At 46.6% G+C, this 27,586-nt stretch overlaps 18 non-coding genes across 18 annotated transcripts; all 18 read right to left on the minus strand.

Moving 5' to 3' along the window:
• Positions 1 to 648: 648 nt before the first annotated feature.
• On the minus strand, positions 649 to 721 carry Trnak-cuu (transfer RNA lysine (anticodon CUU)). Its single transcript has one exon. It is a non-coding gene; the product is annotated as a tRNA-Lys (tRNA).
• Positions 722 to 2,190: 1,469 nt separating this feature from the next.
• On the minus strand, positions 2,191 to 2,263 carry Trnak-cuu (transfer RNA lysine (anticodon CUU)). Its single transcript has one exon. It is a non-coding gene; the product is annotated as a tRNA-Lys (tRNA).
• Positions 2,264 to 3,708: 1,445 nt separating this feature from the next.
• Positions 3,709 to 3,781, minus strand: Trnak-cuu (transfer RNA lysine (anticodon CUU)). Its single transcript has one exon. It is a non-coding gene; the product is annotated as a tRNA-Lys (tRNA).
• A 1,445-nt stretch (positions 3,782 to 5,226) lies between these two features.
• On the minus strand, positions 5,227 to 5,299 carry Trnak-cuu (transfer RNA lysine (anticodon CUU)). The gene has a single exon. It is a non-coding gene; the product is annotated as a tRNA-Lys (tRNA).
• A 1,433-nt stretch (positions 5,300 to 6,732) lies between these two features.
• Trnak-cuu (transfer RNA lysine (anticodon CUU)) lies at positions 6,733 to 6,805 on the minus strand. Its single transcript has one exon. It is a non-coding gene; the product is annotated as a tRNA-Lys (tRNA).
• Positions 6,806 to 8,237: 1,432 nt separating this feature from the next.
• Trnak-cuu (transfer RNA lysine (anticodon CUU)) lies at positions 8,238 to 8,310 on the minus strand. Its single transcript has one exon. It is a non-coding gene; the product is annotated as a tRNA-Lys (tRNA).
• Positions 8,311 to 9,741: 1,431 nt separating this feature from the next.
• On the minus strand, positions 9,742 to 9,814 carry Trnak-cuu (transfer RNA lysine (anticodon CUU)). The gene has a single exon. It is a non-coding gene; the product is annotated as a tRNA-Lys (tRNA).
• A 1,436-nt stretch (positions 9,815 to 11,250) lies between these two features.
• Trnak-cuu (transfer RNA lysine (anticodon CUU)) lies at positions 11,251 to 11,323 on the minus strand. The gene has a single exon. It is a non-coding gene; the product is annotated as a tRNA-Lys (tRNA).
• Positions 11,324 to 12,755: 1,432 nt separating this feature from the next.
• On the minus strand, positions 12,756 to 12,828 carry Trnak-cuu (transfer RNA lysine (anticodon CUU)). The gene has a single exon. It is a non-coding gene; the product is annotated as a tRNA-Lys (tRNA).
• Positions 12,829 to 14,259: 1,431 nt separating this feature from the next.
• Positions 14,260 to 14,332, minus strand: Trnak-cuu (transfer RNA lysine (anticodon CUU)). Its single transcript has one exon. It is a non-coding gene; the product is annotated as a tRNA-Lys (tRNA).
• Positions 14,333 to 15,768: 1,436 nt separating this feature from the next.
• Trnak-cuu (transfer RNA lysine (anticodon CUU)) lies at positions 15,769 to 15,841 on the minus strand. The gene has a single exon. It is a non-coding gene; the product is annotated as a tRNA-Lys (tRNA).
• A 1,436-nt stretch (positions 15,842 to 17,277) lies between these two features.
• Trnak-cuu (transfer RNA lysine (anticodon CUU)) lies at positions 17,278 to 17,350 on the minus strand. The gene has a single exon. It is a non-coding gene; the product is annotated as a tRNA-Lys (tRNA).
• Positions 17,351 to 18,785: 1,435 nt separating this feature from the next.
• Positions 18,786 to 18,858, minus strand: Trnak-cuu (transfer RNA lysine (anticodon CUU)). The gene has a single exon. It is a non-coding gene; the product is annotated as a tRNA-Lys (tRNA).
• A 1,429-nt stretch (positions 18,859 to 20,287) lies between these two features.
• Trnak-cuu (transfer RNA lysine (anticodon CUU)) lies at positions 20,288 to 20,360 on the minus strand. The gene has a single exon. It is a non-coding gene; the product is annotated as a tRNA-Lys (tRNA).
• A 1,434-nt stretch (positions 20,361 to 21,794) lies between these two features.
• Positions 21,795 to 21,867, minus strand: Trnak-cuu (transfer RNA lysine (anticodon CUU)). Its single transcript has one exon. It is a non-coding gene; the product is annotated as a tRNA-Lys (tRNA).
• Positions 21,868 to 23,303: 1,436 nt separating this feature from the next.
• Positions 23,304 to 23,376, minus strand: Trnak-cuu (transfer RNA lysine (anticodon CUU)). Its single transcript has one exon. It is a non-coding gene; the product is annotated as a tRNA-Lys (tRNA).
• A 1,429-nt stretch (positions 23,377 to 24,805) lies between these two features.
• Trnak-cuu (transfer RNA lysine (anticodon CUU)) lies at positions 24,806 to 24,878 on the minus strand. Its single transcript has one exon. It is a non-coding gene; the product is annotated as a tRNA-Lys (tRNA).
• A 1,434-nt stretch (positions 24,879 to 26,312) lies between these two features.
• On the minus strand, positions 26,313 to 26,385 carry Trnak-cuu (transfer RNA lysine (anticodon CUU)). Its single transcript has one exon. It is a non-coding gene; the product is annotated as a tRNA-Lys (tRNA).
• Between the last annotated feature and the right edge of the window lie 1,201 nt (positions 26,386 to 27,586).

The following is a 27,586-nucleotide window of genomic DNA, read 5'->3' on the forward strand; positions in this document are numbered from 1 at the left end:
GACGACGACGACGAACGCGATAGGCTCTGACATATGTGAGAAATACATCTATAAAATGTAATTCAGACTGCCTCGTCCGACCTTATGCTGAACCGCTTTGGCAAAGGCTTTATCTGCGCCATTCGCCTTAATCACATCTGAGAGTAATTCTTAATAAAAGGCATGTCGCTAATTGTTCGTCATCACAGATACTGTTTGCTATACTGCCACGACGCGCAACTGATTTCCAAAATTCGACTTTTTCCTTTGAGGGTGGAACTCACGACCCTTGGTTTACTAGTCCAGTGCTCTACCACTGAGCTAAAGAAGCGCGGCCTAGCGATACTTTTGCGTACTTCGTCCTTACGGTCGTCTGGATCATCAGACTTCAGCTGACAACACTTCATATTACCGACTAATATTTGCAGCTATGGCGACCCATTACTGCTTGGCTACACATCTGACACGTAACCGATGTCCTCTCCAAACAACAACACTTGCATTTCAGAACATGTCTTTCACACATGTCTACAAAATCACCTTCACCTTCAAATACAGTTTCCTTGCGACTGACAGAGACGTAGGCAAAGTTTAAAGTTGCTATTTCCATTACATCACGTTAATCAGAAAAACGGTAATTTACATCTGCAGCGGAACAAAATTCCGTTTCGCCCAGCGTGGGGCTCGAACCCACGAACCTGAGATTAAGAGTCTCATGCTCTACCGACTGAGCTAGCCGGGCTGCTTCGGTGAATACTTGCCGGGCAGCACGTCACACAGTACTCGTTTGGGTTGGGTGGTCCCATACAGAATCTCTCCATGCTGCCTAATGTTTTCCTAACGTCACACTCTTCACGTACTGCACTTTTATTTCATAATCATTTCTGAGAGGTAAGGAATTGCATGACAACCTGCAGAGCTAGTGGCGTCAAAATTAACACTCATACTTGATGTGACTCAAAAGGCGAACGAGTTACTTTCCGACGTTGTTTTAGATGTGCAAGTGCCAGTGGAAACTCGCGGTGACGGCACTCTGCTGACCATTTCGCTAGTTAACACCGGTCTTGTAGTGTGTGTTTCAAGCTCAAGAGCATCTCCAAGCAGAAAATGGTCAAGAGCAACATTCAGACGGTTTCGTACTGCTCAAATGCTACATTAAAACGGTATGTTTCTTTTTCAGAACTGATAAAACACGAGCGTGACAGCATTCGAACCTGTAATCTTCAGATCCGAAGTCCGACTCCTTCTCCATTAGGCCACACGGTCACTGACAACCAAGTGCAACTTGTATGTGACTCATCTCGAAACGCTCACACCCCTGATAATTTGTGTTTTCGTTCTACACAGCCGCTGCCCTTGCTCTTTCCCACCCATTCGTTACATTCAACCTCTTACGTGACCGAACAAATATAGACTGGGAAACAAGACCACACACTTTGTGCATACGGAATCGAAGGCAGGGCGTGCCTCGCCGCATTTGCCACGATGGCCATTTGCTACTTCTGCAGAAGCGGCGGCGGCGGCGACGACGACGACGACGACGACGACGACGACGACGACGACGACGACGACGACGACCGCGATAGGCTCTGACATATGTGAGACATACATCTATAAAATGTAATTCACACTGCCTCGTCCCACCTTATGCTGAACCGCTTTGGCAAAGGCTTTATCTGCGCCATTCGCCTTAATCACATCTGAGAGTAATTCTTAATAAAAGGCATGTCGCTAATTGTTCGTCATCACAGATACTGTTTGCTATACTGCCACGACGCGCAACTGATTTCCAAAATTCGACTACTTCCTTTGAGGGTGGAACTCACGACCCTTGGTTTACTAGTCCAGTGCTCTACCACTGAGCTCTAGAAGCGCGGCCTAGCGGTACTTTTGCGTACTTCGTCCTTACGGTCGTCTGGATCATCAGACTTGAGCTGACAACATTTCATATTACCGACTAATATTTGCAGCTATGGCGACCCATTACTGCTTGGCTACACATCTGACACGTAACCGATGTCCTCTCCAAACAACAACACTTGCATTTCAGAACATGTCTTTCACACATGTCTACAAAATCACCTTCACCTTCAAATACAGTTTCCTTGCGACTGACAGAGACGTAGGCAAAGTTTAAAGTTGCTATTTCCATTACATCACGTTAATCAGAAAAACGGTAATTTACATCTGCAGCGGAACAAAATTCCGTTTCGCCCAGCGTGGGGCTCGAACCCACGACCCTGAGATTAAGAGTCTCATGCTCTACCGACTGAGCTAGCCGGGCTGCTTCGGTGAATACTTGCCGGGCAGCACGTCACACAGTACTCGTTTGGGTTGGGTGGTCCCATACAGAATCTCTCCATGCTGCCTAATGTTTTCCTAACGTCACACTCGTCACGTACTGCACTTTTATTTCATAATCATTTCTGAGAGGTAAGGAATTGCATGACAACCTGCAGAGCTAGTGGCGTCAAAATTAACACTCATACTTGATGTGACTCAAAAGGCGAACGAGTTACTTTCCAACGTTGTTTTAGATGTGCAAGTGCCAGTGAAAACTCGCGGTGACGGCACTCTGCCGACCATTTCGCTAGTTAACACCGGTCTTGTAGTGCGTGTTTCAAGCTCAAGAGCATCTCCAAGCAGAAAATGGTCAACAGCAACATTCAGACGGTTTCGTACTGCTCAAATGCTACATTAAAACGGTATGTTTCTTTTTCAGAACTGATAAAACACGAGCGTGACAGCATTCGAACCTGTAATCTTCAGATCCGAAGTCCGACGCCATATCTATTAGGACACACAGTCACTGACGACCAAATGCAACTTGTATATGACTCATCTCGAAACGCTCACACCCCTGATAATTTGTGTTTTCGTTCTACACAGCCGCTGCCCTTGCTCTTTCCCACCCATTCGTTACATTCAACCTCTTACGTGACCGACCAAATATAGACTGGGAAACAAGACCACACACTTTGTGCATACGGAATCGAAGGCAGGGCGTGCCTCGCCGCATTTGCCACGATGGCCATTTGCTACTTCTGCAGAAGCGGCGGCGGCGGCGACGACGACGACGACGACGACGACGACGACCGCGATAGGCTCTGACATATGTGAGACATACATCTATAAAATGTAATTCACACTGCCTCGTCCCACCTTATGCTGAACCGCTTTGGCAAAGGCTTTATCTGCGCCATTCGCCTTAATCACTTCTGAGAGTAATTCTTAATAAAAGGCATGTCGCTAATTGTTCGTCATCACAGATACTGTTTGCTATACTGCCACGACGCGCAACTGATTTCCAAAATTCGACTTCTTCCTTTGAGGGTGGAACTCACGACCCTTGGTTTACTAGTCCAGTGCTCTACCACTGAGCTAAAGAAGCACGGCCTAGCGGTACTTTTGCGTACTTCGTCCTTACGGTCGTCTGGATCATCAGACTTCAGCTGACAACACTTCATATTACCGACTAATATTTGCAGCTATGGCGACCCATTACAGCTTGGCTACACATCTGACACGTAACCGATGTCCTCTCCAAACAACAACACTTGCATTTCAGAACCTGTCTTTCACACACGTCTACAAAATCACCTTCACCTTCAAATACAGTTTCCTTGCGACTGACAGAGACGTAGGCAAAGTTTAAAGTTGCTATTTCCATTACATCACGTTAATCAGAAAAACGGTAATTTACATCTGCAGCGGAACAAAATTCCGTTTCGCCCAGCGTGGGGCTCGAACCCACGACCCTGAGATTAAGAGTCTCATGCTCTACCGACTGAGCTAGCCGGGCTGCTTCGGTGAATACTTGCCGGGCAGCACGTCACACAGTACTCGTTTGGGTTGGGTGGTCCCATACAGAATCTCTCCATGCTGCCTAATGTTTTCCTAACGTCACACTCTTCACGTACTGCACTTTTATTTCATAATCATTTCTGAGAGGTAAGGAATTGCATGACAACCTGCAGAGCTAGTGGCGTCAAAATTAACACTCATACTTGATGTGACTCAAAAGGCGAACGAGTTACTTTCCGACGTTGTTTTAGATGTGCAAGTGCCAGTGGAAACTCGCGGTGACGGCACTCTGCCGACCATTTCGCTAGTTAACACCGGTCTTGTAGTGCGTGTTTCAAGCTCAAGAGCATCTCCAAGCAGAAAATGGTCAACAGCAACATTCAGACGGTGTCGTACTGCTCAAATGCTACATTAAAACGGTATGTTTCTTTTTCAGAACTGATAAAACACGAGCGTGACAGCATTCGAACCTGTAATCTTCAGATCCGAAGTTCGACGCCATATCTATTAGGCCACACAGTCACTGACGACCAAATGCAACTTGTATATGACTCATCTCGAAACGCTCACACCCCTGATAATTTGTGTTTTCGTTCTACACAGCCGCTGCCCTTGCTCTTTCCCACCCATTCGTTACATTCAACCTCTTACGTGACCGACCAAATATAGACTGGGAAACAAGACCACACACTTTGTGCATACGGAATCGAAGGCAGGGCGTGCCTCGCCGCATTTGCCACGATGGCCATTTGCTACTTCTGCAGAAGCGGCGGCGGCGACGACGACGACGACGACGACGACGACGACGAACGCGATAGGCTCTGACATATGTGAGAAATACATCTATAAAATGTAATTCAGACTGCCTCGTCCGACCTTATGCTGAACCGCTTTGGCAAAGGCTTTATCTGCGCCATTCGCCTTAATCACATCTGAGAGTAATTCTTAATAAAAGGCATGTCGCTAATTGTTCGTCATCACAGATACTGTTTGCTATACTGCCACGACGCGCAACTGATTTCCAAAATTCGACTTTTTCCTTTGAGGGTGGAACTCACGACCCTTGGTTTACTAGTCCAGTGCTCTACCACTGAGCTAAAGAAGCGCGGCCTAGCGATACTTTTGCGTACTTCGTCCTTACGGTCGTCTGGATCATCAGACTTCAGCTGACAACACTTCATATTATCGACTAATATTTGCAGCTATGGCGACCCATTACTGCTTGGCTACACATCTGACACGTAACCGATGTCCTCTCCAAACAACAACACTTGCATTTCAGAACATGTCTTTCACACATGTCTACAAAATCACCTTCACCTTCAAATACAGTTTCCTTGCGACTGACAGAGACGTAGGCAAAGTTTAAAGTTGCTATTTCCATTACATCACGTTAATCAGAAAAACGGTAATTTACATCTGCAGCGGAACAAAATTCCGTTTCGCCCAGCGTGGGGCTCGAACCCACGAACCTGAGATTAAGAGTCTCATGCTCTACCGACTGAGCTAGCCGGGCTGCTTCGGTGAATACTTGCCGGGCAGCACGTCACACAGTACTCGTTTGGGTTGGGTGGTCCCATACAGAATCTCTCCATGCTGCCTAATGTTTTCCTAACGTCACACTCTTCACGTACTGCACTTTTATTTCATAATCATTTCTGAGAGGTAAGGAATTGCATGACAACCTGCAGAGCTAGTGGCGTCAAAATTAACACTCATACTTGATGTGACTCAAAAGGCGAACGAGTTACTTTCCGACGTTGTTTTAGATGTGCAAGTGCCAGTGGAAACTCGCGGTGACGGCACTCTGCTGACCATTTCGCTAGTTAACACCGGTCTTGTAGTGTGTGTTTCAAGCTCAAGAGCATCTCCAAGCAGAAAATGGTCAACAGCAACATTCAGACGGTTTCGTACTGCTCAAATGCTACATTAAAACGGTATGTTTCTTTTTCAGAACTGATAAAACACGAGCGTGACTGCATTCGAACCTGTAATCTTCAGATCCGAAGTCCGACTCCTTCTCCATTAGGCCACACGGTCACTGACAACCAAGTGCAACTTGTATGTGACTCATCTCGAAACGCTCACACCCCTGATAATTTGTGTTTTCGTTCTACACAGCCGCTGCCCTTGCTCTTTCCCACCCATTCGTTACATTCAACCTCTTACGTGACCGAACAAATATAGACTGGGAAACAAGACCACACACTTTGTGCATACGGAATCGAAGGCAGGGCGTGCCTCGCCGCATTTGCCACGATGGCCATTTGCTACTTCTGCAGAAGCGGCGGCGGCGGCGACGACGACGACGACGACCGCGGGAGGCTCTGACATATGTGAGAAATACATCTATAAAATGTAATTCAGACTGCCTCGTCCCACCTTATGCTGAACCGCTTTGGCAAAGGCTTTATCTGCGCCATTCGCCTTAATCACATCTGAGAGTAATTCTTAATAAAAGGCATGTCGCTAATTGTTCGTCATCACAGATACTGTTTGCTATACTGCCACGACGCGCAACTGATTTCCAAAATTCGACTTTTTCCTTTGAGGGTGGAACTCACGACCCTTGGTTTACTAGTCCAGTGCTCTACCACTGAGCTAAAGAAGCGCGGCCTAGCGATACTTTTGCGTACTTCGTCCTTACGGTCGTCTGGATCATCAGACTTCAGCTGACAACACTTCATATTACCGACTAATATTTGCAGCTATGGCGACCCATTACTGCTTGGCTACACATCTGACACGTAACCGATGTCCTCTCCAAACAACAACACTTGCATTTCAGAACATGTCTTTCACACATGTCTACAAAATCACCTTCACCTTCAAATACAGTTTCCTTGCGACTGACAGAGACGTAGGCAAAGTTTAAAGTTGCTATTTCCATTACATCACGTTAATCAGAAAAACGGTAATTTACATCTGCAGCGGAACAAAATTCCGTTTCGCCCAGCGTGGGGCTCGAACCCACGACCCTGAGATTAAGAGTCTCATGCTCTACCGACTGAGCTAGCCGGGCTGCTTCGGTGAATACTTGCCGGGCAGCACGTCACACAGTACTCGTTTGGGTTGGGTGGTCCCATACAGAATCTCTCCATGCTGCCTAATGTTTTCCTAACGTCACACTCTTCACGTACTGCACTTTTATTTCATAATCATTTCTGAGAGGTAAGGAATTGCATGACAACCTGCAGAGCTAGTGGAGTCAAAAATAACACTCATACTTGATGTGACTCAAAAGGCGAACGAGTTACTTTCCGACGTTGTTTTAGATGTGCAAGTGCCAGTGGAAACTCGCGGTGACGGCACTCTGCTGACCATTTCGCTAGTTAACACCGGTCTTGTAGTGTGTGTTTCAAGCTCAAGAGCATCTCCAAGCAGAAAATGGTCAACAGCAACATTCAGACGGTTTCGTACTGCTCAAATGCTACATTAAAACGGTATGTTTCTTTTTCAGAACTGATAAAACACGAGCGTGACAGCATTCGAACCTGTAATCTTCAGATCCGAAGTCCGACTCCTTCTCCATTAGGCCACACGGTCACTGACAACCAAGTGCAACTTGTATGTGACTCATCTCGAAACGCTCACACCCCTGATAATTTGTGTTTTCGTTCTACACAGCCGCTGCCCTTGCTCTTTCCCACCCATTCGTTACATTCAACCTCTTACGTGACCGAACAAATATAGACTGGGAAACAAGACCACACACTTTGTGCATACGGAATCGAAGGCAGGGCGTGCCTCGCCGCATTTGCCACGATGGCCATTTGCTACTTCTGCAGAAGCGGTGGCGGCGGCGACGACGACGACGACGACCGCGGGAGGCTCTGACATATGTGAGAAATACATCTATAAAATGTAATTCAGACTGCCTCGTCCCACCTTATGCTGAACCGCTTTGGCAAAGGCTTTATCTGCGCCATTCGCCTTAATCACATCTGAGAGTAATTCTTAATAAAAGGCATGTCGCTAATTGTTCGTCATCACAGATACTGTTTGCTATACGGCCACGACGCGCAACTGATTTCCAAAATTCGACTTCTTCCTTTGAGGATGGAACTCACGACCCTTGGTTTACTAGTCCATGCTCTACCACTGAGCTAAAGAGGCGCGGCCTAGCGATACTTTTGCGTACTTCGTCCTTACGGTCGTCTGGATCATCAGACTTCAGCTGACAACACTTCATATTACCGACTAATATTTGCAGCTATGGCGACCCATTACTGCTTGGCTACACATCTGACACGTAACCGATGTCCTCTCCAAACAACAAAACTTGCATTTCAGAACATGTCTTTCACACATGTCTACAAAATCACCTTCACCTTCAAATACAGTTTCCTTGCGACTGACACAGACGTGGGCAAAGTTTAAAGTTGCTATTTCCATTACATCACGTTAATCAGAAAAACGGTAATTTACATCTGCAGCGGAACAAAATTCCGTTTCGCCCAGCGTGGGGCTCGAACCCACGACCCTGAGATTAAGGGTCTCATGCTCTATCGACTGAGCTAGCCGGGCTGCTTCGGTGAATACTTGCCGGCAGCACGTCACACAGTACTCGTTTGTGTTGGGTGGTCCCATACAGAATCTCTCCATGCTGCCTAATGTTTTCCTAACGTCACACTCGTCACGTACTTCACTTTTATTTCATAATCATTTCTGAGAGGTAAGGAATTGCATGACAACCTGCAGAGCTAGTGGCGTCAAAATTAACACTCATACTTGATGTGACTCAAAAGGTGAACGAGTTACTTTCCGACGTTGTTTTAGATGTGCAAGTGCCAGTGGAAACTCGCGGTGACGGCACTCTGCCGACCATTTCTCTAGTTAACACCGGTCTTGTAGTGTGTGTTTCAAGCTCAAGAGCATCTCCAAGCAGAAAATGGTCAACAGCAACATTCAGACGGTTTCGTACTGCTCAAATGCTACATTAAAACGGTATGTTTCTTTTCCAGAACTGATAAAACACGAGCGTGACAGCATTCGAACCTGTAATCTTCAGATCCGAAGTCCGACTCCTTCTCCATTAGGCCACACGGTCACTGACAACCAAGTGCAACTTGTATGTGACTCATCTCGAAACGCTCACACCCCTGATAATTTGTGTTTTCATTCTACACAGCCGCTGCCCTTGCTCTTTCCCACCCATTCGTTACATTCAACCTCTTACGTGACCGAACAAATATAGACTGGGAAACAAGACCACACACTTTGTGCATACGGAATCGAAGGCAGGGCGTGCCTCGCCGCATTTGCCACGATGGCCATTTGCTACTTCTGCAGAAGCGGCGGCGGCGGCGACGACGACGACGACGACCGCGGGAGGCTCTGACATATGTGAGAAATACATCTATAAAATGTAATTCAGACTGCCTCGTCCCACCTTATGCTGAACCGCTTTGGCAAAGGCTTTATCTGCGCCATTCGCCTTAATCACATCTGAGAGTAATTCTTAATAAAAGGCATGTCGCTAATTGTTCGTCATCACAGATACTGTTTGCTATACGGCCACGACGCGCAACTGATTTCCAAAATTCGACTTCTTCCTTTGAGGATGGAACTCACGACCCTTGGTTTACTAGTCCAGTGCTCTACCACTGAGCTAAAGAGGCGCGGCCTAGCGATACTTTTGCGTACTTCGTCCTTACGGTCGTCTGGATCATCAGACTTCAGCTGACAACACTTCATATTACCGACTAATATTTGCAGCTATGGCGACACATTACTGCTTGGCTACACATCTGACACGTAACCGATGTCCTCTCCAAACAACAAAACTTGCATTTCAGAACATGTCTTTCACACATGTCTACAAAATCACCTTCACCTTCAAATACAGTTTCCTTGCGACTGACACAGACGTGGGCAAAGTTTAAAGTTGCTATTTCCATTACATCACGTTAATCAGAAAAACGGTAATTTACATCTGCAGCGGAAAAAATTCCGTTTCGCCCAGCGTGGGGCTCGAACCCACGACCCTGAGATTAAGGGTCTCATGCTCTACCGACTGAGCTAGCCGGGCTGCTTCGGTGAATACTTGCCGGCAGCACGTCACACAGTACTCGTTTGTGTTGGGTGGTCCCATACAGAATCTCTCCATGCTGCCTAATGTTTTCCTAACGTCAAACTCGTCACGTACTTCACTTTTATTTCATAATCATTTCTGAGAGGTAAGGAATTGCATGACAACCCGGCAGAGCTAGTGGCGTCAAAATTAACACTCATACTTGATGTGACTCAAAAGGTGAACGAGTTACTTTCCGACGTTGTTTTAGATGTGCAAGTGCCAGTGGAAACTCGCGGTGACGGCACTCTGCCGACCATTTCTCTAGTTAACACCGGTCTTGTAGTGTGTGTTTCAAGCTCAAGAGCATCTCCAAGCAGAAAATGGTCAACAGCAACATTCAGACGGTTTCGTACTGCTCAAATGCTACATTAAAACGGTATGTTTCTTTTCCAGAACTGATAAAACACGAGCGTGACAGCATTCGAACCTGTAATCTTCAGATCCGAAGTCCGACGCCATATCTATTAGGCCACACAGTCACTGACGACCAAATGCAACTTGTATATGACTCATCTCGAAACGCTCACACCCCTGATAATTTGTGTTTTCGTTCTACACAGCCGCTGCCCTTGCTCTTTCCCACCCATTCGTTACATTCAACCTCTTACGTGACCGACCAAATATAGACTGGGAAACAAGACCACACACTTTGTGCATACGGAATCGAAGGCAGGGCGTGCCTCGCCGCATTTGCCACGATGGCCATTTGCTACTTCTGCAGAAGCGGCGGCGGCGACGACGACGACAACGACGACGACCGCGATAGGCTCTGACATATGTGAGAAATACATCTATAAAATGTAATTCAGACTGCCTCATCCCACCTTATGCTGAACCGCTTTGGCAAAGGCTTTATCTGCGCCATTCGCCTTAATCACATCTGAGAGTAATTCTTAATAAAAGGCATGTCGCTAATTGTTCGTCATCACAGATACTGTTTGCTATACTGCCACGACGCGCAACTGATTTCCAAAATTCGACTTCTTCCTTTGAGGGTGGAACTCACGACCCTTGGTTTACTAGTCCAGTGCTCTACCACTGAGCTAAAAAAGCGCGGCCTAGCGGTACTTTTGCGTACTTCGTCCTTACGGTCGTCTGGATCATCAGACTTCAGCTGACAACACTTCATATTACCGACTAATATTTGCAGCTATGGCGACCCATTACTGCTTGGCTACACATCTGACACGTAACCGATGTCCTCTCCAAACAACAACACTTGCATTTCAGAACATGTCTTTCACACATGTCTACAAAATCACCTTCACCTTCAAATACAGTTTCCTTGCGACTGACAGAGACGTAGGCAAAGTTTAAAGTTGCTATTTCCATTACATCACGTTAATCAGAAAAACGGTAATTTACATCTGCAGCGGAACAAAATTCCGTTTCGCCCAGCGTGGGGCTCGAACCCACGACCCTGAGATTAAGAGTCTCATGCTCTACCGACTGAGCTAGCCGGGCTGCTTCGGTGAATACTTGCCGGGCAGCACGTCACACAGTACTCGTTTGGGTTGGGTGGTCCCATACAGAATCTCTCCATGCTGCCTAATGTTTTCCTAACGTCACACTCTTCACGTACTGCACTTTTATTTCATAATCATTTCTGAGAGGTAAGGAATTGCATGACAACCTGCAGAGCTAGTGGAGTCAAAAATAACACTCATACTTGATGTGACTCAAAAGGCGAACGAGTTACTTTCCGACGTTGTTTTAGATGTGCAAGTGCCAGTGGAAACTCGCGGTGACGGCACTCTGCTGACCATTTCGCTAGTTAACACCGGTCTTGTAGTGTGTGTTTCAAGCTCAAGAGCATCTCCAAGCAGAAAATGGTCAACAGCAACATTCAGACGGTTTCGTACTGCTCAAATGCTACATTAAAACGGTATGTTTCTTTTTCAGAACTGATAAAACACGAGCGTGACAGCATTCGAACCTGTAATCTTCAGATCCGAAGTCCGACTCCTTCTCCATTAGGCCACACGGTCACTGACAACCAAGTGCAACTTGTATGTGACTCATCTCGAAACGCTCACACCCCTGATAATTTGTGTTTTCGTTCTACACAGCCGCTGCCCTTGCTCTTTCCCACCCATTCGTTACATTCAACCTCTTACGTGACCGAACAAATATAGACTGGGAAACAAGACCACACACTTTGTGCATACGGAATCGAAGGCAGGGCGTGCCTCGCCGCATTTGCCACGATGGCCATTTGCTACTTCTGCAGAAGCGGTGGCGGCGGCGACGACGACGACGACGACCGCGGGAGGCTCTGACATATGTGAGAAATACATCTATAAAATGTAATTCAGACTGCCTCGTCCCACCTTATGCTGAACCGCTTTGGCAAAGGCTTTATCTGCGCCATTCGCCTTAATCACATCTGAGAGTAATTCTTAATAAAAGGCATGTCGCTAATTGTTCGTCATCACAGATACTGTTTGCTATACGGCCACGACGCGCAACTGATTTCCAAAATTCGACTTCTTCCTTTGAGGATGGAACTCACGACCCTTGGTTTACTAGTCCATGCTCTACCACTGAGCTAAAGAGGCGCGGCCTAGCGATACTTTTGCGTACTTCGTCCTTACGGTCGTCTGGATCATCAGACTTCAGCTGACAACACTTCATATTACCGACTAATATTTGCAGCTATGGCGACCCATTACTGCTTGGCTACACATCTGACACGTAACCGATGTCCTCTCCAAACAACAAAACTTGCATTTCAGAACATGTCTTTCACACATGTCTACAAAATCACCTTCACCTTCAAATACAGTTTCCTTGCGACTGACACAGACGTGGGCAAAGTTTAAAGTTGCTATTTCCATTACATCACGTTAATCAGAAAAACGGTAATTTACATCTGCAGCGGAACAAAATTCCGTTTCGCCCAGCGTGGGGCTCGAACCCACGACCCTGAGATTAAGGGTCTCATGCTCTATCGACTGAGCTAGCCGGGCTGCTTCGGTGAATACTTGCCGGCAGCACGTCACACAGTACTCGTTTGTGTTGGGTGGTCCCATACAGAATCTCTCCATGCTGCCTAATGTTTTCCTAACGTCACACTCGTCACGTACTTCACTTTTATTTCATAATCATTTCTGAGAGGTAAGGAATTGCATGACAACCTGCAGAGCTAGTGGCGTCAAAATTAACACTCATACTTGATGTGACTCAAAAGGTGAACGAGTTACTTTCCGACGTTGTTTTAGATGTGCAAGTGCCAGTGGAAACTCGCGGTGACGGCACTCTGCCGACCATTTCTCTAGTTAACACCGGTCTTGTAGTGTGTGTTTCAAGCTCAAGAGCATCTCCAAGCAGAAAATGGTCAACAGCAACATTCAGACGGTTTCGTACTGCTCAAATGCTACATTAAAACGGTATGTTTCTTTTCCAGAACTGATAAAACACGAGCGTGACAGCATTCGAACCTGTAATCTTCAGATCCGAAGTCCGACTCCTTCTCCATTAGGCCACACGGTCACTGACAACCAAGTGCAACTTGTATGTGACTCATCTCGAAACGCTCACACCCCTGATAATTTGTGTTTTCATTCTACACAGCCGCTGCCCTTGCTCTTTCCCACCCATTCGTTACATTCAACCTCTTACGTGACCGAACAAATATAGACTGGGAAACAAGACCACACACTTTGTGCATACGGAATCGAAGGCAGGGCGTGCCTCGCCGCATTTGCCACGATGGCCATTTGCTACTTCTGCAGAAGCGGCGGCGGCGGCGACGACGACGACGACGACCGCGGGAGGCTCTGACATATGTGAGAAATACATCTATAAAATGTAATTCAGACTGCCTCGTCCCACCTTATGCTGAACCGCTTTGGCAAAGGCTTTATCTGCGCCATTCGCCTTAATCACATCTGAGAGTAATTCTTAATAAAAGGCATGTCGCTAATTGTTCGTCATCACAGATACTGTTTGCTATACGGCCACGACGCGCAACTGATTTCCAAAATTCGACTTCTTCCTTTGAGGATGGAACTCACGACCCTTGGTTTACTAGTCCAGTGCTCTACCACTGAGCTAAAGAGGCGCGGCCTAGCGATACTTTTGCGTACTTCGTCCTTACGGTCGTCTGGATCATCAGACTTCAGCTGACAACACTTCATATTACCGACTAATATTTGCAGCTATGGCGACACATTACTGCTTGGCTACACATCTGACACGTAACCGATGTCCTCTCCAAACAACAAAACTTGCATTTCAGAACATGTCTTTCACACATGTCTACAAAATCACCTTCACCTTCAAATACAGTTTCCTTGCGACTGACACAGACGTGGGCAAAGTTTAAAGTTGCTATTTCCATTACATCACGTTAATCAGAAAAACGGTAATTTACATCTGCAGCGGAAAAAATTCCGTTTCGCCCAGCGTGGGGCTCGAACCCACGACCCTGAGATTAAGGGTCTCATGCTCTACCGACTGAGCTAGCCGGGCTGCTTCGGTGAATACTTGCCGGCAGCACGTCACACAGTACTCGTTTGTGTTGGGTGGTCCCATACAGAATCTCTCCATGCTGCCTAATGTTTTCCTAACGTCAAACTCGTCACGTACTTCACTTTTATTTCATAATCATTTCTGAGAGGTAAGGAATTGCATGACAACCCGGCAGAGCTAGTGGCGTCAAAATTAACACTCATACTTGATGTGACTCAAAAGGTGAACGAGTTACTTTCCGACGTTGTTTTAGATGTGCAAGTGCCAGTGGAAACTCGCGGTGACGGCACTCTGCCGACCATTTCTCTAGTTAACACCGGTCTTGTAGTGTGTGTTTCAAGCTCAAGAGCATCTCCAAGCAGAAAATGGTCAACAGCAACATTCAGACGGTTTCGTACTGCTCAAATGCTACATTAAAACGGTATGTTTCTTTTCCAGAACTGATAAAACACGAGCGTGACAGCATTCGAACCTGTAATCTTCAGATCCGAAGTCCGACGCCATATCTATTAGGCCACACAGTCACTGACGACCAAATGCAACTTGTATATGACTCATCTCGAAACGCTCACACCCCTGATAATTTGTGTTTTCGTTCTACACAGCCGCTGCCCTTGCTCTTTCCCACCCATTCGTTACATTCAACCTCTTACGTGACCGACCAAATATAGACTGGGAAACAAGACCACACACTTTGTGCATACGGAATCGAAGGCAGGGCGTGCCTCGCCGCATTTGCCACGATGGCCATTTGCTACTTCTGCAGAAGCGGCGGCGGCGACGACGACGACAACGACGACGACCGCGATAGGCTCTGACATATGTGAGAAATACATCTATAAAATGTAATTCAGACTGCCTCATCCCACCTTATGCTGAACCGCTTTGGCAAAGGCTTTATCTGCGCCATTCGCCTTAATCACATCTGAGAGTAATTCTTAATAAAAGGCATGTCGCTAATTGTTCGTCATCACAGATACTGTTTGCTATACTGCCACGACGCGCAACTGATTTCCAAAATTCGACTTCTTCCTTTGAGGGTGGAACTCACGACCCTTGGTTTACTAGTCCAGTGCTCTACCACTGAGCTAAAAAAGCGCGGCCTAGCGGTACTTTTGCGTACTTCGTCCTTACGGTCGTCTGGATCATCAGACTTCAGCTGACAACACTTCATATTACCGACTAATATTTGCAGCTATGGCGACCCATTACTGCTTGGCTACACATCTGACACGTAACCGATGTCCTCTCCAAACAACAACACTTGCATTTCAGAACATGTCTTTCACACATGTCTACAAAATCACCTTCACCTTCAAATACAGTTTCCTTGCGACTGACAGAGACGTAGGCAAAGTTTAAAGTTGCTATTTCCATTACATCACGTTAATCAGAAAAACGGTAATTTACATCTGCAGCGGAACAAAATTCCGTTTCGCCCAGCGTGGGGCTCGAACCCACGACCCTGAGATTAAGAGTCTCATGCTCTACCGACTGAGCTAGCCGGGCTGCTTCGGTGAATACTTGCCGGGCAGCACGTCACACAGTACTCGTTTGGGTTGGGTGGTCCCATACAGAATCTCTCCATGCTGCCTAATGTTTTCCTAACGTCACACTCTTCACGTACTGCACTTTTATTTCATAATCATTTCTGAGAGGTAAGGAATTGCATGACAACCTGCAGAGCTAGTGGCGTCAAAATTAACACTCATACTTGATGTGACTCAAAAGGCGAACGAGTTACTTTCCGACGTTGTTTTAGATGTGCAAGTGCCAGTGGAAACTCGCGGTGACGGCACTCTGCTGACCATTTCGCTAGTTAACACCGGTCTTGTAGTGCGTGTTTCAAGCTCAAGAGCATCTCCAAGCAGAAAATGGTCAACAGCAACATTCAGACGGTTTCGTACTGCTCAAATGCTACATTAAAACGGTATGTTTCTTTTTCAGAACTGATAAAACACGAGCGTGACAGCATTCGAACCTGTAATCTTCAGATCCGAAGTTCGACGCCATATCTATTAGGCCACACAGTCACTGACGACCAAATGCAACTTGTATATGACTCATCTCGAAACGCTCACACCCCTGATAATTTGTGTTTTCGTTCTACACAGCCGCTGCCCTTGCTCTTTCCCACCCATTCGTTACATTCAACCTCTTACGTGACCGACCAAATATAGACTGGGAAACAAGACCACACACTTTGTGCATACGGAATCGAAGGCAGGGCGTGCCTCGCCGCATTTGCCACGATGGCCATTTGCTACTTCTGCAGAAGCGGCGGCGGCGACGACGACGACAACGACGACGACCGCGATAGGCTCTGACATATGTGAGAAATACATCTATAAAATGTAATTCAGACTGCCTCATCCCACCTTATGCTGAACCGCTTTGGCAAAGGCTTTATCTGCGCCATTCGCCTTAATCACATCTGAGAGTAATTCTTAATAAAAGGCATGTCGCTGATTGTTCGTCATCACAGATACTGTTTGCTATACTGCCACGACGCGCAACTGATTTCCAAAATTCGACTTCTTCCTTTGAGGGTGGAACTCACGACCCTTGGTTTACTAGTCCAGTGCTCTACCACTGAGCTAAAAAAGCGCGGCCTAGCGGTACTTTTGCGTACTTCGTCCTTACGGTCGTCTGGATCATCAGACTTCAGCTGACAACACTTCATATTACCGACTAATATTTGCAGCTATGGCGACCCATTACTGCTTGGCTACACATCTGACACGTAACCGATGTCCTCTCCAAACAACAACACTTGCATTTCAGAACATGTCTTTCACACATGTCTACAAAATCACCTTCACCTTCAAATACAGTTTCCTTGCGACTGACACAGACGTGGGCAAAGTTTAAAGTTGCTATTTCCATTACATCACGTTAATCAGAAAAACGGTAATTTACATCTGCAGCGGAACAAAATTCCGTTTCGCCCAGCGTGGGGCTCGAACCCACGACCCTGAGATTAAGGGTCTCATGCTCTATCGACTGAGCTAGCCGGGCTGCTTCGGTGAATACTTGCCGGCAGCACGTCACACAGTACTCGTTTGTGTTGGGTGGTCCCATACAGAATCTCTCCATGCTGCCTAATGTTTTCCTAACGTCACACTCGTCACGTACTTCACTTTTATTTCATAATCATTTCTGAGAGGTAAGGAATTGCATGACAACCTGCAGAGCTAGTGGCGTCAAAATTAACACTCATACTTGATGTGACTCAAAAGGTGAACGAGTTACTTTCCGACGTTGTTTTAGATGTGCAAGTGCCAGTGGAAACTCGCGGTGACGGCACTCTGCCGACCATTTCTCTAGTTAACACCGGTCTTGTAGTGTGTGTTTCAAGCTCAAGAGCATCTCCAAGCAGAAAATGGTCAACAGCAACATTCAGACGGTTTCGTACTGCTCAAATGCTACATTAAAACGGTATGTTTCTTTTCCAGAACTGATAAAACACGAGCAAGACAGCATTCGAACCTGTAATCTTCAGATCCGAAGTCCGACTCCTTCTCCATTAGGCCACACGGTCACTGACAACCAAGTGCAACTTGTATGTGACTCATCTCGAAACGCTCACACCCCTGATAATTTGTGTTTTCGTTCTACACAGCCGCTGCCCTTGCTCTTTCCCACCCATTCGTTACATTCAACCTCTTACGTGACCGAACAAATATAGACTGGGAAACAAGACCACACACTTTGTGCATACGGAATCGAAGGCAGGGCGTGCCTCGCCGCATTTGCCACGATGGCCATTTGCTACTTCTGCAGAAGCGGCGGCGGCGGCGACGACGACGACGACGACGACCGCGGGAGGCTCTGACATATGTGAGAAATACATCTATAAAATGTAATTCAGACTGCCTCGTCCCACCTTATGCTGAACCGCTTTGGCAAAGGCTTTATCTGCGCCATTCGCCTTAATCACATCTGAGAGTAATTCTTAATAAAAGGCATGTCGCTAATTGTTCGTCATCACAGATACTGTTTGCTATACGGCCACGACGCGCAACTGATTTCCAAAATTCGACTTCTTCCTTTGAGGATGGAACTCACGACCCTTGGTTTACTTGTCCAGTGCTCTACCACTGAGCTAAAGAGGCGCGGCCTAGCGATACTTTTGCGTACTTCGTCCTTACGGTCGTCTGGATCATCAGACTTCAGCTGACAACACTTCATATTACCGACTAATATTTGCAGCTATGGCGACCCATTACTGCTTGGCTACACATCTGACACGTAACCGACGTCCTCTCCAAACAACAAAACTTGCATTTCAGAACATGTCTTTCACACATGTCTACAAAATCACCTTCACCTTCAAATACAGTTTCCTTGCGACTGACACAGACGTGGGCAAAGTTTAAAGTTGCTATTTCCATTACATCACGTTAATCAGAAAAACGGTAATTTACATCTGCAGCGGAACAAAATTCCGTTTCGCCCAGCGTGGGGCTCGAACCCACGACCCTGAGATTAAGGGTCTCATGCTCTACCGACTGAGCTAGCCGGGCTGCTTCGGTGAATACTTGCCGGCAGCACGTCACACAGTACTCGTTTGTGTTGGGTGGTCCCATACAGAATCTCTCCATGCTGCCTAATGTTTTCCTAACGTCACACTCGTCACGTACTTCACTTTTATTTCATAATCATTTCTGAGAGGTAAGGAATTGCATGACAACCTGCAGAGCTAGTGGCGTCAAAATTAACACTCATACTTGATGTGACTCAAAAGGTGAACGAGTTACTTTCCGACGTTGTTTTAGATGTGCAAGTGCCAGTGGAAACTCGCGGTGACGGCACTCTGCCGACCATTTCTCTAGTTAACACCGGTCTTGTAGTGTGTGTTTCAAGCTCAAGAGCATCTCCAAGCAGAAAATGGTCAACAGCAACATTCAGACGGTTTCGTACTGCTCAAATGCTACATTAAAACGGTATGTTTCTTTTCCAGAACTGATAAAACACGAGCGTGACAGCATTCGAACCTGTAATCTTCAGATCCGAAGTCCGACGCCATATCTATTAGGCCACACAGTCACTGACGACCAAATGCAACTTGTATATGACTCATCTCGAAACGCTCACACCCCTGATAATTTGTGTTTTCGTTCTACACAGCCGCTGCCCTTGCTCTTTCCCACCCATTCGTTACATTCAACCTCTTACGTGACCGACCAAATATAGACTGGGAAACAAGACCACACACTTTGTGCATACGGAATCGAAGGCAGGGCGTGCCTCGCCGCATTTGCCACGATGGCCATTTGCTACTTCTGCAGAAGCGGCGGCGGCGACGACGACGACGACGACCGCGATAGGCTCTGACATATGTGAGAAATACATCTATAAAATGTAATTCAGACTGCCTCATCCCACCTTATGCTGAACCGCTTTGGCAAAGGCTTTATCTGCGCCATTCGCCTTAATCACATCTGAGAGTAATTCTTAATAAAAGGCATGTCGCTAATTGTTCGTCATCACAGATACTGTTTGCTATACTGCCACGACGCGCAACTGAATTCCAAAATTCGACTTCTTCCTTTGAGGGTGGAACTCACGACCCTTGGTTTACTAGTCCAGTGCTCTACCACTGAGCTAAAAAAGCGCGGCCTAGCGGTACTTTTGCGTACTTCGTCCTTACGGTCGTCTGGATCATCAGACTTCAGCTGACAACACTTCATATTACCGACTAATATTTGCAGCTATGGCGACCCATTACTGCTTGGCTACACATCTGACACGTAACCGATGTCCTCTCCAAACAACAACACTTGCATTTCAGAACATGTCTTTCACACATGTCTACAAAATCACCTTCACCTTCAAATACAGTTTCCTTGCGACTGACAGAGACGTAGGCAAAGTTTAAAGTTGCTATTTCCATTACATCACGTTAATCAGAAAAACGGTAATTTACATCTGCAGCGGAACAAAATTCCGTTTCGCCCAGCGTGGGGCTCGAACCCACGACCCTGAGATTAAGAGTCTCATGCTCTACCGACTGAGCTAGCCGGGCTGCTTCGGTGAATACTTGCCGGGCAGCACGTCACACAGTACTCGTTTGGGTTGGGTGGTCCCATACAGAATCTCTCCATGCTGCCTAATGTTTTCCTAACGTCACACTCTTCACGTACTGCACTTTTATTTCATAATCATTTCTGAGAGGTAAGGAATTGCATGACAACCTGCAGAGCTAGTGGCGTCAAAATTAACACTCATACTTGATGTGACTCAAAAGGCGAACGAGTTACTTTCCGACGTTGTTTTAGATGTGCAAGTGCCAGTGGAAACTCGCGGTGACGGCACTCTGCTGACCATTTCGCTAGTTAACACCGGTCTTGTAGTGCGTGTTTCAAGCTCAAGAGCATCTCCAAGCAGAAAATGGTCAACAGCAACATTCAGACGGTTTCGTACTGCTCAAATGCTACATTAAAACGGTATGTTTCTTTTTCAGAACTGATAAAACACGAGCGTGACAGCATTCGAACCTGTAATCTTCAGATCCGAAGTTCGACGCCATATCTATTAGGCCACACAGTCACTGACGACCAAATGCAACTTGTATATGACTCATCTCGAAACGCTCACACCCCTGATAATTTGTGTTTTCGTTCTACACAGCCGCTGCCCTTGCTCTTTCCCACCCATTCGTTACATTCAACCTCTTACGTGACCGAACAAATATAGACTGGGAAACAAGACCACACACTTTGTGCATACGGAATCGAAGGCAGGGCGTGCCTCGCCGCATTTGCCACGATGGCCATTTGCTACTTCTGCAGAAGCGGCGGCGGCGACGACGACGACGACGACGACCGCGATAGGCTCTGACCTATGTGAGAAATACATCTATAAAATGTAATTCACACTGCCTCGTCCCACCTTATGCTGAACCGCTTTGGCAAAGGCTTTATCTGCGCCATTCGCCTTAATCACATCTGAGAGTAATTCTTAATAAAAGGCATGTCGCTAATTGTTCGTCATCACAGATACTGTTTGCTATACTGCCACGACGCGCAACTGATTTCCAAAATTCGACTTCTTCCTTTGAGGGTGGAACTCACGACCCTTGGTTTACTAGTCCAGTGCTCTACCACTGAGCTAAAGAAGCGCGGCCTAGCGGTACTTTTGCGTACTTCGTCCTTACGGTCGTCTGGATCATCAGACTTCAGCTGACAACACTTCATATTACCGACTAATATTTGCAGCTATGGCGAACCCATTACTGCTTGGCTACACATCTGACACGTAACCGATGTCCTCTCCAAACAACAACACTTGCATTTCAGAACATGTCTTTCACACATGTCTACAAAATCACCTTCACCTTCAAATACAGTTTCCTTGCGACTGACAGAGACGTAGGCAAAGTTTAAAGTTGCTATTTCCATTACATCACGTTAATCAGAAAAACGGTAATTTACATCTGCAGCGGAACAAAATTCCGTTTCGCCCAGCGTGGGGCTCGAACCCACGACCCTGAGATTAAGAGTCTTATGCTCTACCGACTGAGCTAGCCGGGCTGCTTCGGTGAATACTTGCCGGGCAGCACGTCACACAGTACTCGTTTGGGTTGGGTGGTCCCATACAGAATCTCTCCATGCTGCCTAATGTTTTCCTAACGTCACACTCTTCACGTACTGCACTTTTATTTCATAATCATTTCTGAGAGGTAAGGAATTGCATGACAACCTGCAGAGCTAGTGGCGTCAAAATTAACACTCATACTTGATGTGACTCAAAAGGCGAACGAGTTACTTTCCGACGTTGTTTTAGATGTGCAAGTGCCAGTGGAAACTCGCGGTGACGGCACTCTGCTGACCATTTCGCTAGTTAACACCGGTCTTGTAGTGTGTGTTTCAAGCTCAAGAGCATCTCCAAGCAGAAAATGGTCAACAGCAACATTCAGACGGTTTCGTACTGCTCAAATGCTACATTAAAACGGTATGTTTCTTTTTCAGAACTGATAAAACACGAGCGTGACAGCATTCGAACCTGTAATCTTCAGATCCGAAGTCCGACGGCTTATCTATTAGGCCACACAGTCACTGACGACCAAATGCAATTTGTATATGACTCATCTCGAAACGCTCACCCCCCTGATAATTTGTGTTTTCGTTCTACACAGCCGCTGCCCTTGCTCTTTCCCACCCATTCGTTACATTCAACCTCTTACGTGACCGACCAAATATAGACTGGGAAACAAGACCACACACTTTGTGCATACGGAATCGAAGGCAGGGCGTGCCTCGCCGCATTTGCCACGATGGCCATTTGCTACTTCTGCAGAAGCGGCGGCGGCGGCGACGACGACGACGACGACGACCGCGGGAGGCTCTGACATATGTGAGAAATACATCTATAAAATGTAATTCAGACTGCCTCGTCCCACCTTATGCTGAACCGCTTTGGCAAAGGCTTTATCTGCGCCATTCGCCTTAATCACATCTGAGAGTAATTCTTAATAAAAGGCATGTCGCTAATTGTTCGTCATCACAGATACTGTTTGCTATACGGCCACGACGCGCAACTGATTTCCAAAATTCGACTTCTTCCTTTGAGGATGGAACTCACGACCCTTGGTTTACTTGTCCAGTGCTCTACCACTGAGCTAAAGAGGCGCGGCCTAGCGATACTTTTGCGTACTTCGTCCTTACGGTCGTCTGGATCATCAGACTTCAGCTGACAACACTTCATATTACCGACTAATATTTGCAGCTATGGCGACCCATTACTGCTTGGCTACACATCTGACACGTAACCGACGTCCTCTCCAAACAACAAAACTTGCATTTCAGAACATGTCTTTCACACATGTCTACAAAATCACCTTCACCTTCAAATACAGTTTCCTTGCGACTGACACAGACGTGGGCAAAGTTTAAAGTTGCTATTTCCATTACATCACGTTAATCAGAAAAACGGTAATTTACATCTGCAGCGGAACAAAATTCCGTTTCGCCCAGCGTGGGGCTCGAACCCACGACCCTGAGATTAAGGGTCTCATGCTCTACCGACTGAGCTAGCCGGGCTGCTTCGGTGAATACTTGCCGGCAGCACGTCACACAGTACTCGTTTGTGTTGGGTGGTCCCATACAGAATCTCTCCATGCTGCCTAATGTTTTCCTAACGTCACACTCGTCACGTACTTCACTTTTATTTCATAATCATTTCTGAGAGGTAAGGAATTGCATGACAACCTGCAGAGCTAGTGGCGTCAAAATTAACACTCATACTTGATGTGACTCAAAAGGTGAACGAGTTACTTTCCGACGTTGTTTTAGATGTGCAAGTGCCAGTGGAAACTCGCGGTGACGGCACTCTGCCGACCATTTCTCTAGTTAACACCGGTCTTGTAGTGTGTGTTTCAAGCTCAAGAGCATCTCCAAGCAGAAAATGGTCAACAGCAACATTCAGACGGTTTCGTACTGCTCAAATGCTACATTAAAACGGTATGTTTCTTTTCCAGAACTGATAAAACACGAGCGTGACAGCATTCGAACCTGTAATCTTCAGATCCGAAGTCCGACGCCATATCTATTAGGCCACACAGTCACTGACGACCAAATGCAACTTGTATATGACTCATCTCGAAACGCTCACACCCCTGATAATTTGTGTTTTCGTTCTACACAGCCGCTGCCCTTGCTCTTTCCCACCCATTCGTTACATTCAACCTCTTACGTGACCGACCAAATATAGACTGGGAAACAAGACCACACACTTTGTGCATACGGAATCGAAGGCAGGGCGTGCCTCGCCGCATTTGCCACGATGGCCATTTGCTACTTCTGCAGAAGCGGCGGCGGCGACGACGACGACGACGACCGCGATAGGCTCTGACATATGTGAGAAATACATCTATAAAATGTAATTCAGACTGCCTCATCCCACCTTATGCTGAACCGCTTTGGCAAAGGCTTTATCTGCGCCATTCGCCTTAATCACATCTGAGAGTAATTCTTAATAAAAGGCATGTCGCTAATTGTTCGTCATCACAGATACTGTTTGCTATACTGCCACGACGCGCAACTGAATTCCAAAATTCGACTTCTTCCTTTGAGGGTGGAACTCACGACCCTTGGTTTACTAGTCCAGTGCTCTACCACTGAGCTAAAAAAGCGCGGCCTAGCGGTACTTTTGCGTACTTCGTCCTTACGGTCGTCTGGATCATCAGACTTCAGCTGACAACACTTCATATTACCGACTAATATTTGCAGCTATGGCGACCCATTACTGCTTGGCTACACATCTGACACGTAACCGATGTCCTCTCCAAACAACAACACTTGCATTTCAGAACATGTCTTTCACACATGTCTACAAAATCACCTTCACCTTCAAATACAGTTTCCTTGCGACTGACAGAGACGTAGGCAAAGTTTAAAGTTGCTATTTCCATTACATCACGTTAATCAGAAAAACGGTAATTTACATCTGCAGCGGAACAAAATTCCGTTTCGCCCAGCGTGGGGCTCGAACCCACGACCCTGAGATTAAGAGTCTCATGCTCTACCGACTGAGCTAGCCGGGCTGCTTCGGTGAATACTTGCCGGGCAGCACGTCACACAGTACTCGTTTGGGTTGGGTGGTCCCATACAGAATCTCTCCATGCTGCCTAATGTTTTCCTAACGTCACACTCTTCACGTACTGCACTTTTATTTCATAATCATTTCTGAGAGGTAAGGAATTGCATGACAACCTGCAGAGCTAGTGGCGTCAAAATTAACACTCATACTTGATGTGACTCAAAAGGCGAACGAGTTACTTTCCGACGTTGTTTTAGATGTGCAAGTGCCAGTGGAAACTCGCGGTGACGGCACTCTGCTGACCATTTCGCTAGTTAACACCGGTCTTGTAGTGCGTGTTTCAAGCTCAAGAGCATCTCCAAGCAGAAAATGGTCAACAGCAACATTCAGACGGTTTCGTACTGCTCAAATGCTACATTAAAACGGTATGTTTCTTTTTCAGAACTGATAAAACACGAGCGTGACAGCATTCGAACCTGTAATCTTCAGATCCGAAGTTCGACGCCATATCTATTAGGCCACACAGTCACTGACGACCAAATGCAACTTGTATATGACTCATCTCGAAACGCTCACACCCCTGATAATTTGTGTTTTCGTTCTACACAGCCGCTGCCCTTGCTCTTTCCCACCCATTCGTTACATTCAACCTCTTACGTGACCGAACAAATATAGACTGGGAAACAAGACCACACACTTTGTGCATACGGAATCGAAGGCAGGGCGTGCCTCGCCGCATTTGCCACGATGGCCATTTGCTACTTCTGCAGAAGCGGCGGCGGCGACGACGACGACGACGACGACCGCGATAGGCTCTGACCTATGTGAGAAATACATCTATAAAATGTAATTCACACTGCCTCGTCCCACCTTATGCTGAACCGCTTTGGCAAAGGCTTTATCTGCGCCATTCGCCTTAATCACATCTGAGAGTAATTCTTAATAAAAGGCATGTCGCTAATTGTTCGTCATCACAGATACTGTTTGCTATACTGCCACGACGCGCAACTGATTTCCAAAATTCGACTTCTTCCTTTGAGGGTGGAACTCACGACCCTTGGTTTACTAGTCCAGTGCTCTACCACTGAGCTAAAGAAGCGCGGCCTAGCGGTACTTTTGCGTACTTCGTCCTTACGGTCGTCTGGATCATCAGACTTCAGCTGACAACACTTCATATTACCGACTAATATTTGCAGCTATGGCGAACCCATTACTGCTTGGCTACACATCTGACACGTAACCGATGTCCTCTCCAAACAACAACACTTGCATTTCAGAACATGTCTTTCACACATGTCTACAAAATCACCTTCACCTTCAAATACAGTTTCCTTGCGACTGACAGAGACGTAGGCAAAGTTTAAAGTTGCTATTTCCATTACATCACGTTAATCAGAAAAACGGTAATTTACATCTGCAGCGGAACAAAATTCCGTTTCGCCCAGCGTGGGGCTCGAACCCACGACCCTGAGATTAAGAGTCTTATGCTCTACCGACTGAGCTAGCCGGGCTGCTTCGGTGAATACTTGCCGGGCAGCACGTCACACAGTACTCGTTTGGGTTGGGTGGTCCCATACAGAATCTCTCCATGCTGCCTAATGTTTTCCTAACGTCACACTCTTCACGTACTGCACTTTTATTTCATAATCATTTCTGAGAGGTAAGGAATTGCATGACAACCTGCAGAGCTAGTGGCGTCAAAATTAACACTCATACTTGATGTGACTCAAAAGGCGAACGAGTTACTTTCCGACGTTGTTTTAGATGTGCAAGTGCCAGTGGAAACTCGCGGTGACGGCACTCTGCTGACCATTTCGCTAGTTAACACCGGTCTTGTAGTGTGTGTTTCAAGCTCAAGAGCATCTCCAAGCAGAAAATGGTCAACAGCAACATTCAGACGGTTTCGTACTGCTCAAATGCTACATTAAAACGGTATGTTTCTTTTTCAGAACTGATAAAACACGAGCGTGACAGCATTCGAACCTGTAATCTTCAGATCCGAAGTCCGACGGCTTATCTATTAGGCCACACAGTCACTGACGACCAAATGCAATTTGTATATGACTCATCTCGAAACGCTCACCCCCCTGATAATTTGTGTTTTCGTTCTACACAGCCGCTGCCCTTGCTCTTTCCCACCCATTCGTTACATTCAACCTCTTACGTGACCGACCAAATATAGACTGGGAAACAAGACCACACACTTTGTGCATACGGAATCGAAGGCAGGGCGTGCCTCGCCGCATTTGCCACGATGGCCATTTGCTACTTCTGCAGAAGCGGCGGCGGCGACGACGACGACGACGACCGCGATAGGCTCTGACATATGTGAGAAATACATCTATAAAATGTAATTCAGACTGCCTCGTCCCACCTTATGCTGAACCGCTTTGGCAAAGGCTTTATCTGCGCCATTCGCCTTAATCACATCTGAGAGTAATTCTTAATAAAAGGCATGTCGCTAATTGTTCGTCATCACAGATACTGTTTGCTATACTGCCACGACGCGCAACTGATTTCCAAAATTCGACTTCTTCCTTTGAGGGTGGAACTCACGACCCTTGGTTTACTAGTCCAGTGCTCTACCACTGAGCTAAAGAAGCGCGGCCTAGCGGTACTATTGCGTACTTCGTCCTTACGGTCGTCTGGATCATCAGACTTCAGCTGACAACACTTCATATTACCGACTAATATTTGCAGCTATGGCGACCC

Source organism: Schistocerca gregaria, chromosome 8 (genome assembly GCF_023897955.1).
Source record: "Schistocerca gregaria isolate iqSchGreg1 chromosome 8, iqSchGreg1.2, whole genome shotgun sequence".
Classification (NCBI taxonomy): domain Eukaryota; kingdom Metazoa; phylum Arthropoda; class Insecta; order Orthoptera; family Acrididae; genus Schistocerca; species Schistocerca gregaria.